The sequence below is a fragment of the Corvus moneduloides genome, chromosome 5 (genome assembly GCF_009650955.1).
Source record: "Corvus moneduloides isolate bCorMon1 chromosome 5, bCorMon1.pri, whole genome shotgun sequence".
NCBI classification, from domain to species: Eukaryota; Metazoa; Chordata; class Aves; order Passeriformes; family Corvidae; genus Corvus; species Corvus moneduloides.
The window spans coordinates 40,715,121-40,723,210 of record NC_045480.1 but is presented as its reverse complement, the minus strand read 5'-3'; the positions used below and the strand labels follow the sequence as shown (position 1 = coordinate 40,723,210).

The following is an 8,090-nucleotide window of genomic DNA, read 5'->3' as shown; positions in this document are numbered from 1 at the left end:
AAAAAGAACAACGAACGAGTGAAGCAGGGGAAGAAGGGAACGAGAAAAAAAGAACAACGAAAGAGTGAAGAAGGGGAAGAAGGGAACGAGAAAAAAAGAACAACGAACGAGTGAAGAAGGGGAAGAAGGGAACGAGAAAAAAACAACGAACGAGTGAAGAAGGGGAAGAAGGGAACGAGAAAAAAAGAACAACGAACGAGTGAAGCAGGGGAAGAAGGGAACGAGAAAAAAAGAACAACGAACGAGTGAAGAAGGGGAAGAAGGGAACGAGAAAAAAAGAACAACGAACGAGTGAAGAAGGGGAAGAAGGGAACGAGAAAAAAAGAACAACGAACGAGTGAAGAAGGGGAAGAAGGGAACGAGAAAAAAAGAACAACGAAAGAGTGAAGAAGGGGAAGAAGGGAACGAGAAAAAAAGAACAACGAACGAGTGAAGAAGGGGAAGAAGGGAACGAGAAAAAAAGAACAACGAACGAGTGAAGAAGGGGAAGAAGGGAACGAGAAAAAAAGAACAACGAACGACTGAAACCGGGGAAGAAGGGAACGAGAAAAAAAGAAAAACGAACGAGTGAAGAAGGGGAAGAAGGGAACGAGAAAAAAAGAACAACGAACGAGTGAAGAAGGGGAAGAAGGGAACGAGAAAAAAAGAACAACGAACGAGTGAAGGGAAAATGGGGAAGAAGGGAACGAGAAAAAAAGAACAACGAACGAGTGAAGCAGGGGAAGAAGGGAACGAGAAAAAAAGAACAACGAACGAATGAAGGGAAAATGGGGAAGAAGGGAACGAGAAAAAAAGAACAACGAACGAGTGAAGAAGGGGGAAGAAGGGAACGAGAAAAAAAGAACAACGAACGAGTGAAGCAGAGGAAGAAGGGAACGAGAAAAAAAGAACAACGAAAGATTAAGAAGGGGAAGAAGGGAACGAGAAAAAAAGAACAACGAACGAGTGAAGCAGGGGAAGAAGGGAACGAGAAAAAAGAACAACGAACGAGTGAAGAAGAGGAAGAAGGGAACGAGAAAAAAAGAACAACGAACGAGTGAAGAAGGGGAAGAAGGGAACGAGAAAAAAAGAACAACGAACGAGTGAAGCAGGGGAAGAAGGGAACGAGAAAAAAAGAACAACGAACGAGTGAAGAAGGGGAAGAAGGGAACGAGAAAAAAAGAACAACGAACGAGTGAAGAAGAGGAAGAAGGGAACGAGAAAAAAAGAACAACGAACGAGTGAAACCGGGGAAGAAGGGAACGAGAAAAAAAGAACAACGAACGAGTGAAGAAGGGGAAGAAGGGAACGAGAAAAAAAGAACAACGAACGAGTGAAGAAGGGGAAGAAGGGAACGAGAAAAAAAGAACAACGAACGAGTGAAGAAGGGGGAAGAAGGGAACGAGAAAAAAAGAACAACGAACGAGTGAAGAAGGGGAAGAAGGGAACGAGAAAAAAAGAACAACGGACGAGTGAAGGGAAAATGGGGAAGAAGGGAACGAGTAAAAAAGAACAACGAACGAGTGAAGAAGGGGAAGAAGGGAACGAGAAAAAAAAGAACAACGAACGAGTGAAGAAGAGGGAAGAAGGGAACGAGAAAAAAAGAACAACGAACGAGTGAAGAAGGGGAAGAAGGGAACGAGAAAAAAAGAACAACGAAAGAGTGAAGAAGGGGAAGAAGGGAACGAGAAAAAAAGAACAACGAACGAGTGAAGAAGGGAACGAGAAAAAAAGAACAACGAACGAGTGAAGAAGGGGAAGAAGGGAACGAGAAAAAAAGAACAACGAACGAATGAAGAAGGGGAAGAAGGGAACGAGAAAAAAGAACAACGAACGAGTGAAGAAGGGGAAGAAGGGAACGAGAAAAAAAGAACAACGAACGAGTGAAGAAGGGGAAGAAGGGAACGAGAAAAAAAGAACAACAAAAGAGTGAAACAGGGGAAGAAGGGAACGAGAAAAAAAGAACAACGAACGAGTGAAGAAGGGGGAAGAAGGGAACGAGAAAAAAAGAACAACGAACGAGTGAAGCAGGGGAAGAAGGGAACGAGAAAAAAAGAACAACGAATGAGTGGAGAAGGGGAAGAAGGGAACGAGAAAAAAAGAACAACGAACGAGTGAAGCAGGGGAAGAAGGGAACGAGAAAAAAAGAACAACGAACGAGTGAAACGGGAAGAAGGGAACGAGAAAAAAAGAACAACGAAAGAGTGAAACAGAGGAAAAAGGGAACGAGAAAAAAAGAACAACGAACGAGTGAAGAAGGGGAAGAAGGGAACGAGAAAAAAAGAACAACGAACGAGTGAAGCAGGGGAAGAAGGGAACGAGAAAAAAAGAACAACGAACGAGTGAAGCAGGGGAAGAAGGGAACGAGAAAAAAAGAACAACGAACGAGTGAAGAAGGGGAAGAAGGTGATGAGAAAAAAAGAACAACGAACGAGTGAAGCAGGGGAAGAAGGTGATGAGAAAAAAAGAACAACGAACGAGTGAAGCAGGGGAAGAAGGGAATGAGAAAAAAAGAACAACGAACGAGTGAAGCAGGGGAAGAAGGGAACGAGAAAAAAAGAACAACGAACGAGTGAAGAAGGGGAAGAAGGGAACGAGAAAAAGGAACAACGAAAGAGTGAAGAAGGGGAAGAAGGGAACGAGAAAAAAAGAACAACGAACGAGTGAAGAAGGGGAAGAAGGGAACGAGAAAAAAAGAGCAACGAATGAGTGAAGGGGGAAGAAGGGAACGAGAAGATTTTGGGTGTGCTGCGCTCACCTTGGCCTGCCTTTCGCATGGTCAGTGTCCCCGGAGCTCCTGGCTTTGTGGTTTTCTCAAGCCTAACCCTGGGCCTAACCCTAACCCGAACCCTAGTTGGAGCCAGAAAACAAGCATTGGGCGGTGGCGAGTTCCGAGCTAAAAGAAGAAGAGAGAGCAAAGTTATGGCTGTGCCGTGCTCAATTTGGCCTGCCTTTCGCACAGTCAGTGTCCCTGGAGCTCCTGGCTTTGTGGTTTTCTCAAGCCTAACCCTAGGCGTAACCCTAGGCGTAACCCTAACCCTCGGCTTAACTGGATAGCAGGCATTGGGCTGTGACGAGTTCCTAGCCGAAAGAAGAAGTGGGAGCAAACTTTGGGCTGTGCTGCACTCACCTTGGCCTGCTTTTCACATGGTGAGTTTTCCTGGAGCTCCTGGCTTTGTGGTTTTCTCAAGCCTAACCCTAGGCGCAACCCTAACCCTAACCCTAGTTTGAGCCAGGAAACAGGCACTGGGCTGTGGCGAGTTCCAAGCAGAAAGAAGTAGAGGGAGCAAGGTTTTGTCTGTGGCGTGCTCACCTTGGCCTGCCTTTCACATGGTCAGTGTCTCTGGAGCTCCTGGCTTTGTGGTTTTCCAAAGCCTAACCCTAGGCCTAACCCTAACCCTAACCCTAGTTTGAGCCGGAAACTGAGCACTGGGCCCGAGAAAGAGAGAGCAAAGAAGGAGAGAAGGGGAACAGGGGAAGAAAGGAACGAGAAAGAGAAAGGAAGAAAGGAGAGAAGGGAAAAAAGACATGAAGCAAACGACAAAGAGAGAGCAACGAAGGAGTGAAGGGGAAGGAGGGAAGAAGAGAACGAGAAAGAGAGAAATGAACGAGTGAAGGGGAAAAAGGGGAAAGAAGGAAACGAGAAAAAAAGAGCAACAAACGAGTGAAGGGAAGAAGGGGGAAGAAGGGAAAGAGAAAAAAAGAGCAACGAATGAGTGAAGGGAAAAGGGGAAGAAGGGAAGGAGAAAGAGAGCAATGGACGAGTGAAGGGAAAAAGGGGAGGAGAAAGAAGGGAGCGGGAAAGAAAGCAACGAATGAGTGAAGGGAAGAAGTGAAAAAAAGGGAAGGAGAAAGAAAGAGCAATGAACGAGTGAAGGGAAAAGGGGGAAGAAGGGAACGAGAAGGATAGAAATGAACGAGTGAAGGGAAAAAGGGGAAAGAAGGGAACGAGAAAAGAAGAGCAATGAACGAGTGAAAAGGGAAGAAGGGAACGAGAAAAGAAGAGCAACGAACGAGTGAAGAAGGGGGAAGAAGGGAACGAGAAAAGAAGAGCAACGAACGAGTGACTGGAAAAGGGGGAAGAAGGAAACGAGAAAAAAAGAGCAATGAACGAGTGAAGAAGGGGAAGAAGGGAACGAGAAAAAAAGAACAACGAACGAGTGAAGGGAAAATGGGGAAGAAGGGAACGAGAAAAAAAGAGCAACAAACGAGTGAAGGGAAGAAGGGGAAGAAGGGAATAAGAAAGAAAGAGCAACAAACGAGTGAAGAAGGGGGAAGAAGGGAACGAGAAAAAAAGAGCAACGAACGAGTGAAGGGATAAAGGGGGAATAAGAGATTGAGAAGATTTGAGATGTGCTGCACTCACCTTGGCCTGCCTTTTGCATTGTCAAGTGTCCCTGGAGCTCCTGGCTTTGTGGTTTTCTCAAGCCTAACCCTAGGCGTAACCATAACACTAAGCCTAACCCTTCTTTTAGCCAGAAATCGGGCATTGGGCAGTGGTGAATTCCAAGCAGAAAGAAGAAGTGGGAGCAAAATTTGGGCTGTGCCGCACTCACCTTGGCCTGCCTTTCACATGGTCAGTGTCCCCGGAGCTCCTGGCTTTGTGGTTTTCTCAAGCCTAACCCTAGGCGTTATCCTGAATATAACCCTCGCCCCAAGGATCACACCTCATGCCTGAGAGCCTTTTCCTAGTGCTTCTTGAACTCTGTCTGTCTTGGTTCTGTGACCTCTTCTCTGGGGTTTTTCTTCCAATGCCCAGCCACTCTCAGAGAACCTTTTCCTAATATCTTAAACCTCCCCTGACACAGCTTTAGGCCATTGCCTTGGGTCCTGTCACTGGCCACCAGAGGGAAGAGATCAGTGCCTGTCCCTCCTCTTCCCCTCCTGAGGAAGCATTTTACGTGCTTAGATATTTTTCTGAAGGACTTTTGGTTTCTTATCCAGGATATTTTAAATAAAACATTTTTGTAGAATCCACTTGATATTTTTTTCTTATTTACTTCTTTCTGTTTTTACTTTTACTTTTTTCTTTACTAATTACTGTAAAGTTTCAAATGTCAGTATGTTGTTACTGTATTTTATGAATCACAAAGTCCAGGGTCTGGAAAGGAACACAAGAGATAAACTAGACAATGAGCCCTTCAAAAGGCTCTATGGAAAACTGTCCTTCAAAATCCTAGACAAAATATTTATTAAAGATATTTTATGGACTATCATAAGGATTGAACAAATTTGCTGAAAAGTCTTACTGTCTTTTTAATCATGCTAATTTTGACAATGCCTTGGCACCTTTAGCATCCCATAGAAAGCACTGAGAGAGCTAATTCTTCATTTTCTCTTCTCCATAGCTTTCTTCGTTCACACATTCATTTCCCCTGCTTTTATGACATCCTACAATTTTAGAAGCTTGTTAGAATTATGCTCTGCTTATGCAGATCTGCCTATACCCAAAATGAACATATCTAGAACTGAGCTGTTACAACTAAATAGTTAGAGCTGGCTAGAGGCACTTTATCATCCTTGTGAACTCAGCACTGCTGAGAGTTACAAAGCATTTAGCAGCCTTAATGTAGGTGTCCATCAGTTTTTCATCTGCATCAACCTTTCACTGACTTTTCCCTGAAGTAGGCTGCCAAAAACCTTTTCTTTCTGAGCAGATATATTATATAATCTACCCGTACCTCATAAAATCAGATTATGACTTAAAGCTTCCAAATGAAACTTATATAAGCAAAAATATCCTGACCAAGCAAAAGATAAAAAAAAAAAAAAAGCCTGCACATACTTCTTGAAGACACAAAAGGTGAGATAATTTTATGGGGTTTGGTGTTCTTTCTGGGTTTTTTTGTTTGTTCATTTGTTTTACATTTCCTTTGTCAACCCAAACTTAAAAGCTGCTTCAGAAGTCATAAGGGATATGAGGTCAGTTTTAACTCATCACATATCCCTCCCAAAGACAGACTGCTGATATCATCAGTATTAGTTCTGAGGTTTTGTTCCTTTTGCAAGGTAGATGTTTTATTCTGACCTTGCTTTGTCAAGCTCTGAAGGGACAAATCTAACATGACCCTGGGATTTTTAAATGGAAAGTCAAATCTTATTAGGTTTTCTATTTTTGAAATTCAAAGACATACATATTCATATAGCTTATATGATCAGAGCTTAGAAATACTTTGTAAATGGGTTCCAGTTCTGTATAAACTTGAATGCACTGGCTTAGGAGTCTCTGAATTGGTACATAAGTGTTTAGCACAAAACCAACAGAGGTATGCATCTGTGTACATCTTGTTTGTAATATAAACAGCAAGAACACAAAATAAATAATACATCTACCCTACAAAGTATCTTCAAAGGCTTTTTCTGTGGTTTAGATACATGTGAAAGTGGAAGGGATCACTTACCACCACTCAGCAGGGGTCTTGGTTGCTGTTGATCAGAATGTTCATTTCTGCACAGTGAAAAGTTGTCTGAATTTTCTGCTATGAAAACTTGAGTAACAGCTTCATTTATCTGGGATAACACAACAGTGCTATGAAACTGCGAAAAGACAGAACATTCTATGATGCATTTTTCCATACCATTAATACCACAGGTGTCATTCTCCTACCACTCATACAGAGCACAGGGCATACAGGTACAGAGCTCACATGGGGAAGGGTGGAACATAAATGACTTGATGGTGGCGGAGGATCCTCTAAAATAGTGAGCAAGGTTGAGATTAGACAAAGACTCCTAATAAGGAGTTAGTTGCCAGAACAAAATCTCTTGAACATAAGAGTCCTTATGAAAAGCCTTTAAGACAGGATGGAGCATCTTTCTAAAAGATGAGTTTCATTTTTATCAGCATCATGATTTGAACTTTGCAGCAGAAATTTTGCTGTATCAGTCAGAAAATATTATTACAGAATTACCTTTTGACCTTAAAACATGCAGACCTTTGGCTTCCCCCTAAAAGAGCAGAAATGGTAGCAGTATGTCTAGCTACAAAAGCTTCTTTTCGAAGAGGATGCAGGTATCAAAAAAAACCACCACCAGCCACCAGACCTATATATATGTGTGGACACAAAAGGACATGCAGCAGAAAATGTCAGGATGTGCTTTCATGCTAAATTACTTTTAATGCAAGAAAGAGAAAAAAACTAAACTCACCATTGTAAAGGAAGGAAGCAGACAGGGAGCTTATGGAAAATATTGAAGATTATTCTAAAGTCCATGAACTAGAAGGAAAAAATGATTGTTAGTTTGTGTTTGAAATTCTTTACTTCAAAGGTACATTGATATTCCTATGGGAGTTTTAGAGAATACCTCACAGGCCAGAACGAATCCCAAAATTCAGAGTACCTTGTGAAGACATTTCATTTTGATAATGTGTGTAATTTGCTTCTAACCCATTCTTTATAATACTCATTTCCTGGCTTTTAATGAGTACTAGTTTAACTGACATCTTTTTTTTTCTGTCTGAAATTTATATGCATGAAAATATATATGATATTATTGTGGAACAGTGGAATAGATGAATGTTCTCTATATTTTTCTTCTTATAGCCTTCTTAACCCAGAATAACTGCTTTGTTTTACCAGTCCCATTAAACACAAATTTCTGCTTTTGGTTTGAAAGCTATTGACTTAACTAATTCTCTATTGCTAATAGAATCTTCTTAATAGCAACACAAAAACATGAATAAATTGCCAACAAATGGAAATCTTCTTTTCATGGCAGATGAAACTGTCTTTACTCTTCTTAAGCTCACCCGGTTTCCATCCAAGGCAGCTGAGCAGTGGATGCTAAGTCAGGACCAATGACCCGAAGTGCTGAGGGGAGAGGATCAAGGGTTGATTTGAACACATGATGTGGGTAATTGCAGATCAGCCTCTAAAGCACTTGTGATTGAACTGCCAGGTGCTCCTGAAATTAAGGTAATACTGTTAGCCACTAATGTAATTAGAGCCAGTGGCAACAGAAAGAAAGGTCTGAGAAAACAAAAGCTATTGCTAGCACATAAGAGCAAGAGAAACAGAGAGATCTCCTCTGAAATTATGGTGACATTGAGGGTAACTATGTGTTTCAGCAAACATACAAAATGAGGTAGCACATTACAGGAGAGTTCACTG

General features: G+C 42.0%; 1 long non-coding RNA gene across 2 annotated transcripts; it reads right to left on the bottom strand.

Annotated features, from left to right (window-relative positions):
• Positions 1 to 6,434: 6,434 nt before the first annotated feature.
• LOC116444728 lies at positions 6,435 to 7,881 on the bottom strand. 2 transcript variants are annotated; one of them, XR_004240468.1, is made up of 4 exons: positions 7,730 to 7,881; positions 7,129 to 7,196; positions 6,891 to 7,023; positions 6,435 to 6,516 (listed from the first exon to the last, which is right to left on the bottom strand). It is a non-coding gene; the product is annotated as an uncharacterized LOC116444728 (long non-coding RNA). The 2 variants fall into 2 exon arrangements; XR_004240469.1 differs by lacking the exon at positions 6,891 to 7,023 and having other exon boundaries at positions 6,438 to 6,516.
• Positions 7,882 to 8,090: the final 209 nt, after the last annotated feature.